This window comes from Mauremys mutica, chromosome 16, assembly GCF_020497125.1.
Source record: "Mauremys mutica isolate MM-2020 ecotype Southern chromosome 16, ASM2049712v1, whole genome shotgun sequence".
NCBI classification, from domain to species: domain Eukaryota; kingdom Metazoa; phylum Chordata; order Testudines; family Geoemydidae; genus Mauremys; species Mauremys mutica.
The window spans coordinates 30,187,277-30,203,561 of record NC_059087.1 but is presented as its reverse complement, the minus strand read 5'-3'; positions in this window follow the sequence as shown (position 1 = coordinate 30,203,561).

The following is a 16,285-nucleotide window of genomic DNA, read 5'->3' as shown; positions in this document are numbered from 1 at the left end:
TGCTTCTTTGGTTTTCTGGTAGCCTTGTCTGAGCTCCTTAACTTTCACTCTGCACTGCACTGAGTCCCGGCTGTGGCCTTTATCCGTCATAGCCTTAGAAATTCTTTCAAATACTTTTTCATTTCGTCTTTTGGAACGCAGTTCTGTTAGCACTGAATCCTCTCCCCAGATAGCGATCAGATCCAGTACCTCCCGTGCAGTCCATGCTGGGGCTCTTTTACGATTCTCAGGAGACTGCATTGTTAACTGTGCTGATGAGCTGTGCGTGGTCACCTGTGCTGATGAGATGAGATCTCCACGCTGGGGAAGCAGGAAATGAATTTCAAAAGTTCGCGGGGCTTTTCCTGTCTACCTGGCCAGTGCATCCGAGTTCAGAATGCTGTCCAGAGCGGTCACTGGTGCACTGTGGGATAGCTCCCGGAGGCCAATGCCGTCGATCAGCGTCCACACTAACCCTAATCCGATATTTTAATACCGATACTAGCGTTACTCCTCTCGTTAGGGAGGAGTACAGAAACCGGTTTAAAGAGCCATTAAAATCGATATATGGTGCCTCCTAGTGTGGACGGTTGTGGCGTTAAATCGGTTTTGCGCTCCTAAAACCGGTTTAAACGCCTAGTGTAGACCAGGCTTCAGTCTGTAAGTACCTACGTGGGGAACAAAACTTTGATAATGGGCTCTTGGCTTGCAGAGAGAGAGATAACACAAGACAATGGCTGGAAGTTGAAGCTAGACATGTTCAGACTGGAAATTTAACATTGAAGTTAATTAGCGATCAGAACAATTTACCAGGGTTGTGGTGGATTCTCCATTCACTGGCAATTTTTAAATCAAGACTGAGTGTTCATCTAAGAGGGCTGCTCTAGTGCAAAGAGGCATTAATTCAGGGCAGTCATATGGCCTGTGTTGTACAGGAGGTCAGACTAGGTGATCACAGTGGTCCCTCCTAGCTTTATAATCTATAGAATTGGATCAGTATAAACCATGGGATGAAGCCACTCCCTTGATCGTTCTGAAGTGTTGGCCAGGAGCATTGAGGGTCTCCTGTAGGCAGTACAGTCTCTGTGGAACAGATCCGGTCCCTTCCTTGTCACAGTCATGGGCTTTGCACATGCAGTTCCGAGGTGGGGAATCACAGGCACAGCCCATCTAACTATTACCCTTGCTCACAGGATACACTTAACTCCCTGGGGATGTTATTCTGAAAAGCCCTTCACAGGCAATGCTCAGAGCACGTATTATTGCCCTGTATTGCTAATGCAGCTGACGCCAATATAACAGCATTTTATTTCTGTCACAGTTCAGGGCAACTGCATCTGTATCCCCCTCCGTGGTCTATCTAGGGCACCCATTTCTAGGCTGCCAGCTCCTCGGCTGGCACCTCTCTTGTGCAGAGACCCGTGTCTCTTTCCCTTCTAGGCAGGGTATTTCATGGCTGCACAGTGCCCGGCCTACGCTGTGAGTTCTCCAGCAAGTCAAACTGCCTCTGCTGGCCAGCTTTGCCTTCTCCTCAAAGGCTATAAATAGCATCATTGCCCACAGTTCAGTTACCATCCAGTTCTTTCTAAGCAAGCACATTTATTCGTAAGGTGACAGCATTACAGAGCAAACAAATTAAAAACAAGAAAAGAACCTACCTACAGGCCAATAAGCTTATCAGAGATCAGCCCAGCCCCAACAAGAGCTCTGGCAGGTGACTGGTTCTTCAAACCCCACCAAGGCATTTTTCTGTGGTTACAAGTTCATAACACCTTTTCATAGAATCATAGAATCATAGAATCTCAGGGTTGGAAGGGACCTCAGGAGGTCATCTAGTCCAACCCCCTGCTCAAAGCAGGACCAAACCCAACTAAATCATCCCAGCCAGGGCTTTGTCAAGCCTGACCTTAAAAACCTCTAAGGAAGGAGATTCCACTACCTCCCTAGGTAACCCATTCCAGTTCTTCACCACCCTACTAGTGAAAAAGTTTTTCCTAATGTCCAACCTAAACCTCCCCCTCTGCAACTTGAGACCATTACTCCTTGTTCTGTCATCTTCTACCACTGAGAACAGTCTAGAACCATCCTCTTTGGAACCCCCTTTCAGGTAGTTGAAAGCAGCTATCAAATCCCCCCTCACTCTTCTCTTCTGCAGACTAAACAATCCCAGTTCCCTCAGCCTCTCCTCATAAGTCATGTGCTCCAGCCCCCTAATCATTTTTGTTGCCCTCCGCTGGACTCTCTCCAATTTATCCACATCCTTCTTGTAGTGTGGGGCCCAAAACTGGACACAGTACTCCAAATGAGGCCTCACCAGTGCTGCGTAGAGGGGAATGATCACATCCCTCAATCTGCTGGAAATGCCCCTACTTATACAACCCAAAATGCCATTAGCCTTCTTGGCAACAAGGGCACACTGTTGACTCATATTCAGCTTTTCGTCCACCGTAACCCCTAGGTCCTTTTCTGCAGAACTGCTGCCCAGTCATTCGGTCCCTAGTCTGTAACAGTGCATGGGATTCTTCCGTCCTAAGTGCAGGACTCTGCACTTGTCCTTGTTGAACCTCATCATATTTCTTTTGGCTCAATCCTCTAATTTGTCTAGGTCCCTCTGTATCCTATCCCTACCCTCCAGCATATCAACCACTCCTCCCAGTTTAGTGTCATCTGCAAACTTGCAAAGGGTGCAGTCCACACCATCCTCCAGATCGTTAATGAAGATATTGAATAAAACCGGCCCCAGCACCGACCCTTGGGGCACTCCACTTGATGCCGGCTGCCAACTAGACATGGAACCATTGATCACTACCATTTGCTCAGAACAAGCTCCCCCTCACCCCATTAATTGGAATCACTGCTTTAGATATGTGACCCATGAACCCCTCAGTGCCAGTTGGCAAGGGGGTTACAAGGATATCCTGATCTCCATATTCTGGTTCACCTAGGACTGTCAGATGGGGTCTTGAATGAAAGCCAGGGTCACACTGATCATTAATATAGTTGTGAAATGTATGTCTGGCTATGATGTAAGGAGCTATAAAGAGTTCTGTGTCACCTTATAGACTAACAGATGTATTGGAGCATGAGCGTTCGTGGGTGAATACCCACTTCGTCGGACGCATGCGTTATATATGTATGCTGAAAATATGGTCTTCGAGTCTCTATCACAATAAGGTGGAGAGACAGACAAAAGATGTTTATTTGCCTGTCTCTGTCAGCATGGAAATTAAACATTAAAAGCCAACACAATGGTGGCACATTTAGAGACGAAGTCAACAGAGAAATATGAAGTCACCAAGGAAAAGCACACAGTGAGGGTAGTGAACCTTATCTTGAGATACGCTGGACTATATCTGTGGAGGAGAGAGCTGCACCTAAGAAGTAAACAGGCAGTGTATTTACATTCATGAAAATGGGACCTCAGCCAGCTGTGTGTGAAATGCTGTAGGGCAGTGGTTCTCAACCAGGGGCAAAGCTCGTCTCTCTTACCAAGAGAAGTTGGTCCAATAAAAGATATTACCTCACCCACCTTATCTCTCTAATTCCCTGGGACCAACACGACTACAACACTGTTATGGTTTTATTAATCTTTTACTTCCAGCATCCTTACTCACTGTCGCGTGAATCTTTGATAATAAACTTCCACTTGTTTTCACTGTCAGTATATCTCAGTGCAGTGGTATTGAGCAAGAAGCTGATACTGAGGCCTGGTGTACACTACGAGTTTATTTCGAATTTAGTAGCGTTAAACCGAATTAACGCTGCACCTGTCCACACAACGAAGCCCTTTATTTCGATATAAAGGGCTCGTAATATCGATATCTGTACTCCTCCCCGACGAGGGGAATAGCGCTGAAATTGGTATTGCCATTTCGGATTAGGGTTAGTGTGGCCTCAATTCAATGGTATTGGCCTCCGGGAGCTATCCCACAGTGCACCATTGTGACCGCTCTGGACAGCAATCTGAACTCGGATGCACTGGCCAGGTAGACAGAAAAAGCCCGTGAACTTTTGAATTTAATTTCCTGTTTGCCCAGCGTGGAGCGCCGATCAGCACAAGTGACAATGCAGTCCCAGAATCAAAAAATAGCTCCAGCGTGGACCGTACGGGAGATACCGAATCTGATCTCTGTATGGGGAGATGAATCTGTTCTATCAGAACTCCGTTCCAATAGATGAAATGCCAAAACATTTGAAAAAATCTCCAAGGCTATGATCGACAGAGGCCACAACAGGGACTCAACACAGTGCTGAAACTTAAGGAGCTGAGACAAGCGTACCAGAAAGCCAAAGACTCAAATGGATGCTCACAGAGGGAGGGGCTACTGACGACTGTAGCTATCCCACAGTTCCCGCACTCTCCGAAAACCATTTGAATTCTTGGCTGAGCTCCCAAAGCCTGAAGGGTCAAAAACATTGTCGCGGGTGGTTCAGGGTATATGTCATCAGCCCACCCCCCACCCCCTACCCCCTATCTGTGAAACCAAAGGGAAAAAAATTGTTTCTCACCTTTCTTTCAATGTCACCATATGTCTACTGTATGCTGCTGGCAGATGCAGTGCTGCAGCACTACACAGCAGCATCCCCTTCACTTCCCTTGCGGACGGCAGACGGTACAGTATGATTGACAGCCGTCATTGTCATCCCGTGAGTGCTCCTGGCTGGCCTCGGTGAGGTTGGCCGGGGGCGCCTGGGCAAAAATGGGAATGACTCCCGGTCAGTCTCTTCTTTAAGTTTTGTCTCCTGGAGATTCACTCCTGCCTGGAATATCATAGCAGCGGCAATAAAGTCTGTGTTGTTTCTTATTCATGCATTCTTTATTACTTCATCACACAAATGGGGGGATAACTGCCATGGTAGCCCAGGAGGGGTGGGGGAGGAGGGAAGCAATGGGTGGCGTTGTTGCAGGGGCACCCCCTAGAATGGCATGCAGCTCATCATTTCTGTGGGATCTCTGGGGCTCTGACCCAGAGCGGCCGTTTGCCTCTCTGGTTCTTTAGTAGGCGTGCCTGATATTCTAGGCAGGACTGACTCCGTTTAGACAAAACTTAAAGAAGAGAATGACCTGGGAAGTCATTCCCATTTTTGTCCACGTGCCCCCAGCCGACCTCACCGAGGCCGGCCAGGAGCACCCATGACAGCAGCAGACGGTACAGAATGACTGGTAACCATCATTGTCAACTTGCAAGGCAGCAGACAATACAGTAGGGCTGGTAACCATCTTTGCTAACTTGCAAAAGGCAAGGGGATGCTGCTGTGTAGCACTGCAGTACCGCGTCTGTCAGCAGCATCCACTAGACATACGGTGACATTGAAAAAAGGCTGAACGGGCTCCATGGCTGCCGTGCTATGGCGTCTGCCCAGGCAATCCAGAGAAAAGGGCGCAAAATGATTGTCTGCCGTTGCTTTCACGGAGGAAGGATTGAGTGACGACTTTTACCCAGAATCACCCGCGACACTGTTTTTGCCCCATGATGCATTGGGATCTCAACCTAGAATTCCAATGGGCAGAGGAGACTGCGGGAACTATGGGATAGCTATGGGATAGCTACCCACAGTGCAACGCTCCGGAAATCGACGCTAGCCTCGGTACATGGACGCACACCACCGAATTAATGTACTTAGTGTGTCCGCGTGCACTCGCCTTTATACAATCTGTTTCCAAAAATCTGTTTCTGTAAAATTGGAATAATCCCGTAGTGTAGACATACAAATCAGACAAATTGGTGTGTTCACTGCCTTGGGGACAGCAGCTGGTATTTCTGTGAGTATTCAATGGAGAAGGGGCTGGACACTACAAGGGAAAACTTCAAAGGGACTCGGGGGCCGGGGGAGACCGACTGTTAACCTGCATGGCCTAGGCCACAGGAGATGGCTCGGGTGGCTGACATGCTGGAGGTATCAGGGAGCTGACACCCAGCTAAGCACAAGCAAGTATCTCTCTCACTGAAGGCAGGGGGGTAACAAGGTGGCACACAGTCCTGGGTACCCCAAGAACCATCACTATACAGTTTGGGCCTTCGATCTTGGGGCCCTAAGAACAGGTAATCATTTCTCCTCAGGATGTAGCTTCAAAGGTTTGGTCTGGAAGTGGGAATCTGCATTCAACTCCTCCCAAGCATTTCCAGTTGTTACAAACTGCCCTTCCCCCAGGACAATTCAGTCAAGTTCGAGAGAGACTAGGGGTACGTCCATACTACCCGCCCGGATCGACGGGTACCAATCAACTTCTCGGAGTTCGATATATCGCGTCTCATCTAGACGCGATATATCGAACTCCAAACGCGCTCCCGTCGACTCCGGAACTCCACCATTGCAAACGGCGGTGGCGGAGTCGACGGGGGAGCCGCGGACGTCGATCCCGCGCCATGAGGACGGGTAAGTAATTCGAACAAAGGTACTTCGACTTCAGCTATGCTATTCACGTAGCTGAAGTTGGGTACCTTAGTTCGACACCCCCCCCCAGTGTAGACCAGACCTAAGTGGTTTTAATGATTTATTGAAAACTACAATAGGATCTAAATATACGCTCTTAGGCTACAATGACAGCAAGTAAGTAAAATCTCACTCCTGGCTGGATGGTCCGGTGTGGCATACAAGCTGTGGTCAGATGAATCTGTTTCTCTGTCTAGAGTCTGTCACCACTGCACTGCATGCCAGACACCACACACTTATATGTACTTTAGGCCAGTGGTTCTCAAACTTACAGTAGAACCTCAGAGTTACAAACCCCTCGAGAATGGAGGATGTTCATAACTCTGAAATGTTCGCAACTCTGAACAGGCCTTTCAAAAGTTTACAACTGAACATTGACTTGATACAGCTTTGAAACTTTACTGTACAGAAGAAAAATACTTCTTTAACCATCTTAATTTAAATGAAATGAGCACAAAAACAGTTTCCTTACTTTCATAGGCATGCGCAGCACATTTCATTAGGGTGTGCACCCAGGGAATTTTATGTATTTATTTATTTTTAAAGGCGAACATTTATTGAATACTCAATCATAAAGGACATTATTTTTATTCATCAAACAAACTAAAGAAACTAAAACTTAACTAAACTTAATTTTTTTTTAAATTAACAACTAAACTTTACTTTTAAAAAAAGAGACACAGTTCTTAACCGAGGACTCCGAGGTATTTGCACTACTATCAGCACATTCATTATAATTGTTTGTCTGCTCCTTTTCTTATCTTAACAACGAACCGATCCATATTTTAAAGTTAAAAGGGGGCATCATATGATTGAATTAACACGTAAAGCCACGGGCTTGTTCTGCTATTTCAGTAGAGTACAAGCGACAAAGATTGCAAACACTGTAGACATTGCGCTGGGCACGCCTGATGTGGCCGCTTATATAGGTCAAAGAATTTTCTAGAATAGTAGTCGGAAGGGGAGGGGAGACCCAATGGTAATGCGGCGCTGCAGTAGTGGGGACGCATGCTGTGAGCGAACAAGGGCTTTCTATACATTTCTACAACATCTATATTACGCAATTCAGCGCTTATTGCATAATACAACAATCCATACTTTAAAACAAAAAGAGTGTATTGTGCGATTAAATTAAAACACAAGGCTACTTTTTTTTGAGACATTAGGGAAGGGGAGGGCAAACTTTTTGGGCTGAGGGCCACATCGGAGTGGGGAAATTGTATGCAGGGCCGGGGCAGGGGGTTGGGGTGCGGGAGGGAGTGCGGTGTGTGGGAGGGAGTGCGGTGTGTGGGAGGGGGTGCAGTGTGTGGGAGGGGGTGCAGTGTGCAGGAATGGGCTCAGGGAAAGGGATTGGGGCAGAGGAGGGATGTGGAGTGTATGAGGGGGCTCAGGGCAGGGGGTTGGGATGCAGGAGGGGTGCAGAGTGCAGGCAGGGAGCTTATTGCAGGGAGTTGGGGTGCATGGGGTACAGGGTGCAGCAGGGGGCTCAGGGCAGGGGGTTGGAGTGCAGGAGGGGTGCGGGGTGCAGGCAGGCGACTCAGGGCAGGGGGTTGGGGTGCGAGGTGCAGGCAGGGGGCTTAGGGCAGGGAGTTGGAGTGCAGGAGGGGTGCAGAGTGGAGGCAGGGAGCTTAGGGCAGGGAGTTGGGGTGCAGGAGGGTTGTGATGGGGGCTCAGGGCAGGGAGTTGGTGTGCAGGAGGGGTGCAGAGTGGAGGCAGGGGGCTCAGGACAGGGAGTTGGGGTGCAGGAGGGGTGCAGCTGGGGGCTCAGGACAGGGAGTTGGGGTGCAGGAGGGTTGTGATGGGGGCTCAGGGCAGGGAGTTGGGGTGCAAGAGGGGTGCAGCTGGGGGCTCAGGACAGGGAGTTGGGGTGCAGGAGGGTTGTGATGGGGGCTCAGGGCAGGGAGTTGGGGTGCAGGAGGGGTGCAGCTGGGGGCTCAGGACAGGGAGTTGGGGTGCAGGAGGGTTGTGATGGGGGCTCAGGGCAGGGAGTTGGGGTGCAAGAGGGGTGCAGCTGGGGGCTCAGGACAGGGAGTTGGGGTGCAGGAGGGGTGTGACGGGGGCTCAGGGCACAGAGTTGGGGAGTGGGGTGCTGGAGGTGTTCGGGCTCCAGCCCAGTGTCACTTACCTAAAGTGGCTCATGGTGGCAGTGGTGCGCTCCCTGGCTGCCTGCCCTGGCCCCACACTGCACCGCTCACCACGGCCCTGCACAGCCCCTGGCGGGAGGGGGCACAGGGCTCCGTGTGCTGCCCTTGTGTGACGTTATTGATATAAATTGGGACCATATAGAACATGGGTTGCAACCAAGGTCCTGCAGTGGCACCAAATCTTAGATAAAGGGGGTCATCTAAGGTGTCTAAGACCAGGTTATGGGTTGCTGGTTATAATTATGCTGTCTGTATGTCTATCATTTTTAGTTGAAGTTATGAATGTTGGCTCTGTGCTGTCTGTATTTCAAGTTTGTGCTGTGCTTCTGGGGGAAGCCTCCCAGACAAGCTGGTGTTAGCTCTCCCTAGCCTGTTTGATGGCCCATTAAGGACCATCAGCTACACAATTGACCCATGGAGAGAAGGCAGACACGCCTTGTGACTCAGCAAGGTATGCAGAGACTTGTCCATGTGACTGCAGACTCCATTTTGCTGTGATTTTCCACAGTAAGAACAAAGAGATTCTTACACCTGGAAAAGTCTATATAAGGCTGATGCATCATCTCCATCTCTCTCTGGAGGGACTTTGCTACAAACTGAAGCTCTACACAAGGGACTGAATGACCCATCCCAGTGGGGGATGTATTCCAGAGACTTAATTTGAACCTGCAGTTTACTCCATCACTGCTGCAAGCCTGAACTAAGAACTTTGCCATTACTGTATGTAATTGATTCCATTTAACCAATTCTACCTCGCATCTCTACCTTTTTCCCTTTGTAAATAAACCTTTAGATTTTAGATTCTAAAGGATTGGCAACAGCGTGATTTGTGGGTAAGATCTAATGTGTATATTGACCTGGGTCTGGGGCTTGGTCCTTTGGGATCGAGAGAACCTTTTTCTTTTATTGGGGTGTTGGTTTTCATAACCATTCATCCCCAGGACGAGTGCACTGGTGGTGATGCTGGGAGACTGGAGTGTCTAAGGAAATTGCTTGTGTGACTTGTGGTTAGTCAGTGGGGTGAGACCAAAGTCCTTTTTGTCTGGCTGGTTTGGTTTGCCTTAGAGATGGAAAAACCCCAGCCTAGGGCTGTGACTGCCCAGTTTAAGCAATTGGTCCTGATTTGGCACTCTCAGTTGGGTCCCACCAGAATCGCTCCGTCACACCTTGCCACGCCTCTAGGTACCTCCCCCAAAGCTCCCATTGGCTGCAGTTCCCCGTTCCCAGCCAATGGGAGCTGAGGGGGGCAGTCCCCGGAGCAACGCACATAGCCCTCTGCCCCTCCCCCTTCCCTGAGGCCCCCAGGGACGTGGTGCTGGCCACTTCTGAGAGCAGCGCGTGGCACCACGGGGGGCAAGTCCCGAGGGCCGGATCCAAAGCCCTGAAGGGCCGGATCTGGGCCGCAGTTTGCCCACCCCTGCATTAGGGTGTGCCTGGGCGCACCCGCAACCCCCCACGCACACGCCTATGCTTACTCTGTCAAATCGTTTTTTAAACTTTCCCTTTATTTTGTAATAGTTCTTGCTTCACACAGTACTGGGGGTTTTTTTTGTTTTGGTTTGGGGTTTTTTTTGGTCTCTGCCGCTGCCTGATTGCTTACTTCTGGTTCATCACTCAGGTGTGTGGTTAACCGGCTCATTTCGTAACTCTAGTGTTCGTTACTTTGAGGTTTTACTGTATTTGATCGCGCTCCCCTTCTTTGTGTCTGTAGTTGTTTACGCCCCCCCCCACACCTCACAATTATACCAATAAAAAAAAATCAACATGCAATTCTCACTAAATATTAAAACCAGTAAGGCATGGATTCAAACGGAGCCAATGATCCACTGTAATAGGAGCAAAAGCAAAACTGTGAGTGTGGTCGAAGCTTACAATGAAATGTGCTCACCATGTCCCAGCAAATGGATTAATATACAGATGGCAACGACACTATATAATGCTTTGCAAGCTTCACGGAACTCTGTCAAAATGCACAGCATCAGCTGAGGACCTGATATGGCTGGAGGAATCAGCTTTGCTAGTTATTCAATGTTGTGGCTGAAATATGTGCATATGTTTTTTTCCCCTAACGCTTCTTATGCCCCCCGGGAATACATCCCATGCCTCCCAGGGTGACCTGCCCCCCCAGTTTGAGAACCTCTGCTCTAAGCTATGCATGTGGCTCCCCCTACTGCTAGAAGATGTGAAACACATACTAAAAAGATAAAGATTAAAAACAAGAAAGGGTAAACGTGCCTCACCCCGAGGACACAGGAGCATCTCAGGGTGTGGCCTTTATGGGGCTCTCCAGTCCCCTAATATGCTTGGGAAGAGATTTATGATAAACCCCCCCAAAAAGCCACTTTTGCACCAGACTAAGTGTCCACATGGTGAGCATGTGAGATCCCAGTATAACTATAGCTGTGTATAAGCAGAGTCTGAACGAGTTCTCCCCTGACAGCTACCTGGGAGGGGAGAGACTTCAGGGGCAAACTGAACACACCTACGCTGCCTAGATACCCAGCAGATAGAGCTGTGTTGATCAAAGTGATCAGCTTTGGCTGGGGCTGGGTTACAAATCACTTTAGTACTGAATGCAGGGCTAGTGAAATGTTGTTATCAATGTTGTTGTATTTATTGTATGAGTAAAGGGGAGCAGAACTGTGCTTAACCTGTCCCAAATGAGGGGGTGACCCTCAGCTGAAAGGACCTCAGTAAGCCAGGGGCTCAAATGCCAGAGGCCTGTGACAGTAAGAGGGGTGGGGACAGGTATTCCAGCCAGGAGGCATGGACTCTCCTTAAGGATCCCCAGTCTGGTTTAACCAGTTCCTCCCCACTTTTCAAAGGTAGAGCTAAATAAGCTGTATTAGGAGCCTTTGGGTTTTTTAAGTGCTCAAAAGAGCCGACAATCACTTGTGGTGGGACAGCTCTCTGCCCAACCCCAGAGCTGAAAATCACTGAGAGCTGGGTGAAACCTCAGGAGACTGACCTGCAGAGGTCCCAGCAGAAAGGCAGGTGAGTGAGTGGAGTGGAACAAGTGGGGTGAGTGACCAGCCAGAGTAAGCACTTAGATGGCAGAGCCAGCAAGGTGCCTTCTTCCCTGGGTGGGAGGTGAACTCACACAGATGCACCTCTGAACCCTGGGTCCTCACTGACCAAGGACAACCACTGTGAGTGGGGTATGGTGAGGAAGCAGAGAGGGGCACAGAAAAGGAACTGTTGGTTGCAGAACTCAAGCACATGAGGCAGAAGGCTCTGCCCCAGGCACTCTGGGGTGGGTGTCCTGCTCACAGTTTTATGTTTATGAATCTTGCTTGTGGCATTTCCCTAATTAGTGTCAGGTGACTTCCTTCCTTTCATTAAAAGTTTCTTTTCTACACTCAGACTCTGCTTGCGAGTGGGGAAGTATTGCCTCCCAGAGGTGCCCAGGGGTGGTGTGTAATTTTCCTTGGTTGCTGGGTGGGGGCTTGAGCTGGTCCTGGGTTGTATTGTTGAAAAGGAACCTCTAGGTATTGGTTGCTGCCAGCTCCTCCTGGCAGAAGAGTTACACATATAAATGGTAAAACTTTCCTATGTAAACAAGCCGTTTGTTCTGCAAATTCTGTTTTCCACTGTTGCTTGCTTAACTTCATTATGTTAAAGCTTTTTCCTGTTGCAGGAGAATTAAACCCTTAGTGTGCTAGTGGAGGTTCTGTTTGAGGATGGAGTACATTAACAATGGGCTCATTACTATGACATCTGGGTTCTATGTCCAAGGGAATTTGTTTCCGAAGATATATGGCCCAGCCTTCAATCCTTTGTAGACTCTGGGGGTTAATGTCTGTCAGCTGAGTGGCTTGTATACAGCACGAGGAATCAGGATTACAGGGTTCTGTTCCCTGCTCTGTCTCATGGTGTGAACTTCAGCAAGTCACATCAATTCTCTGTGCTTCAGTGTCCCCAGCTGTAAAATGGGGGTGATAACATCCACTTCATGGGGTGGCTGTGCGTGTGCAAGGGGGTTATTGTTAGCACTAAATCTTATAGCCTTCATCCAGGGAAGGCTCCCATGGAAGGCAGGGGAGGGGCAGAGAAAGAATGGTAGGCTGTGACCCTCTCTGTTTGTAGCCTGGGACAAAAGATGATGGAATATACCGGCTGCCTGCTCCACAGTGTGCAGTCCAGTCCGATTTGGTGTTTGTAGTTCTGCCATTCTCCTCCGCCCCATCAACCTTGGTTAGTAATAACAATAGCTACCTCTTACATAGCATTTTTCATCCATAGATCTCAAATCACTTTACAAAGGAGGTCTGTATCCCTATTTTACAGATGGGGAAACTGAGGCACAGAGTGGGCTGTGACTTGCCCACGGTCACCCCGCAAAGAAGTAGCAGAGCTGGCAGTTGAAACCAGGTCTCCTGAGTCCCAGTCCAGTGTCCTATCCACTAGGCCACATTGCCTCTACATTTATCTCCTCCCACCTTAGCTCCACAAGACAGACCTGAGTATTTGGCTCCTCTTTCCTCCTTTTCTGGCTTGTATTACAAAGCTCCTACACCCTGGGGCAGCCACACGTGGCAAAGTGCAGGGAGAGGTGGTTTCCTTTCCCGTCTCTCCCAAGGGTGTCTCACCAGCTATGGATGGGGCTGAGAAGGAAGGGCTGTGCTGGTATGTCGGCTGTGGCTCTCCATGACATGCAGGAAAATCGCCCCAGCCACATGAGCGGTGAGTCTCTCACAGACCAGGAGCCAGAGGGACAAGAGAAGGGCTCTGTGTCACACTGCAGATTCAGTGCAGTGCCGCGGTGCAGGGTGCTGGTACTGATGAGCTTCCTCACATACATTAGTAAGTGCATTTATCTGGATTATCTAAATGTGCATAGCAGCCCTAGAGACTGGAAAAAGGCCCACAAGCCTAATTTTCCAAGGCTGAGCACTGGTGCCTTCCCACTGGTTTCATTTGGAGTTGTGTGTGCTCAGCACTTCTGAAAGGCAGGCCTGGAGTACAGCTCTGAGACTGATGGGTATTTCGTGGCCTCAGTCCTATGACCTCAGCTGGGTCAGGGAACCAAAGCTTCCCCATCACATGGCCGGGGTAGGTTTCTGCTAACTCCAGTGGCTGCTGTTACAAGCCCCCATGGTGTTTTTGTTTGTTTGTTTTGTTTTTTAACTACTGACCAAAACGTCAACCCTTCCATCTCCCTTTACTACTGGGAATGGTGGCTTCAGATAGGAGTTATGAGTCCACCAGTAGCTTGGGAAAACTTGGCAGGTGAGTTCAATAGGGGCTAGGCGCTTAGGCAATTTTGAAAATCCCACTAGACATTTGTCAGCATCTTTAGGTGCCTAAATACCTTTCAAAACCTGGGCCTTAAAAAAATCCCTCTATGTCTCTGTTTTTCCATCTCTTATATGGGATAATAATACTTTCCTGACTCACAAAAGCATGTGAGGATAAATTAATCTGTTGTAGGTGCTCAAGTGGTATGGATGTGTGTGTCATGGAAAATGACCTTAAGCGCTAGCTAAAGGATCAATAGTAGGGTAAATCCATCAGGACTGTAATGGACTGCCTGGCTCAGACTGACCATGGTAAATATAATACAGTAAGTTGTAGCAACCCTGAACTTGGACAAGTTTTGAAAGGAAATGGGGAGTGATAAGCCACACTCCCTATAGAGGGCTCTATCACCATCTGATGTTATCATAGAATATTAGGGTTGGAAGGGACCTCAGGAGGTCATGTAGTCTAATCTTCTGCTCAAAGCAGGACTAATCCCCAGACAGAATTTTACCCCAGTTCCCTAAATGGCCTCTGCAAGGATTGAACTCACAACTAGGGATTTAGCAAGCCAATGCTCAAACCACTGAACTATCCCTCCCCCCAATATGAGATGTGTATAGTACCAGCCTTGCTTAGATATTACTGGAAAAAAAATTGTATGTGCATTTTCTTGCCATATTTTTAATGTTTTTTATTTTAAAGAAAAAATATAAAGCGAGGGAAACAAAGGTGGAAAAATGAGAGGCTGCATTCTACACTGTGAAGCTGGGGCATATTATTAAAGATGGTGGGTGTTAAGCACCAAGTTATTGTAAACACTCAGTGTTGACAACTCTTGTAATTTAATCGTTGTCCATTTATGTGTTTCTTAAAGCCCCAGCTCCTGGAGTCACATGTTACATGAGACTCTAGGTATGGGTATGTAAGTTTCCAGCCCTCCTAGCTGCAGATTAAGGCTTGACACATGAACCCTAATGCCTCAGAAGCCAGAAGAGTCTCAGCTTTCATTTTAAAACAGGAGTCAATTTCTAGACCTTGTGGTTGCATGAAAAAATGATCTCAGTGCACCCTAAATGTCCAAAACCTAGAAGGCAAAGAACCAGAACCCCATATTGATTTTTTTTTTAAATTATCTGACGTTTAAGCCAATGTTATTATTTTTTTGAAGTCTCATTCATGGTTTCTGATTGTGTGGAGCTAGCACTACTGGGTGATATAACTTTTCACTACAGGTTTTCCTGCCCCTTCCCTGAGGCAGCAGGTCTAGGTCAGGGCACCAGGTTAGATGGACACTGATGTAGTTACACCAGGGCACATTTTTCTAATGCAGCCAGAGCCTACTGGTGGGTGCCAGGAGAAGGGATGGGGGTATAGACACAGGCAGACACTCGTACAGGTCCACCCTGAGAGAGGGCTATCTGAAGAGGGATGGATCACCATCCAGCACGGCAAGGTCAGACCTTCGGCAGGCCTTGTATGGCGCAGGCCCCACGGGCAGCAGGGCTGGGTGGGCAGTAGGATTGACAGGCAGTAGAGAATGCCTGGTCGAAAAGGGGCTCTGGCAACTCCGGTCAGCTGCTAAAAGTCCAGTTGGCCGCAGTGGCTGGCTACACGCAGCTCCTGGAAGCAGCAGGCATGTCCTTCTGGCTCCTAGGCACAGGAGCGGCCAGGGGTCTCAGCATGCTGCCCCCACCCTGAGTGCCAGCTCCACAGCTCCCATTGGCCAGGAATCGCAGCCAATGGGAGCTGTGGGGGCAGAACCTGCAGATGGGGGCAGCATGCCCAGAACACCCTGGCCCCTCTGCCTAAGAGCCAGAGGGACATGTCACCACTTCTGGGAGCCACCTGAGGTAAGTGCTGCCCTGAGTCCTCATCCCCTTCCACACCCCCAACCCTGCCCTGAGCCCCCTCCTGCACCCAAACTCCCTCCCAGAGCCTGCACCCTGCACCCCCTGCCGCACCCCAACCCTCTGACCCTGCCCTGAGCCCCCTCCTACACTCCAACCCCCTCGGCCCCAGCCCGGAGCCCTCTCCTGCATTGTGAACCCAGCAGCCCTTCCCGGAGCCCACACAACAATCCCCTACCTCAGCCTGGAGTCCCCTCCTGTACCCCAAAACCCTCATCCCTCACCCCACCCCAGAGTCTGCACCCCCAGCCGGAGCCCTCACTCCCTTCCGCAACCCAACTCCCTGCCCCAGGCCGGAGTCCCCTCCTGCACCCCAAAACCCTCATCCATGGCCCCACCCAAGAGTCCACACCCCCAGCCAGAGCCCTGACCAGCCCGCTCCCAGAGTCTCCTCCTGTACCCTGAACCCTTCATTTCCGGCCCCACCCCAGAGCCTGCAACCCCAGACCAGAGCCCCAGCTGGGAGCTCCTGCCCACACTCTGAACCCCTCAGCCCCATCCCTCAGCCTGGAGCCCCTGCATACATCCCCAACCCCTTATCACTGGCCCCACCTTGGAGCCCTTACCCCGAGACGGAGC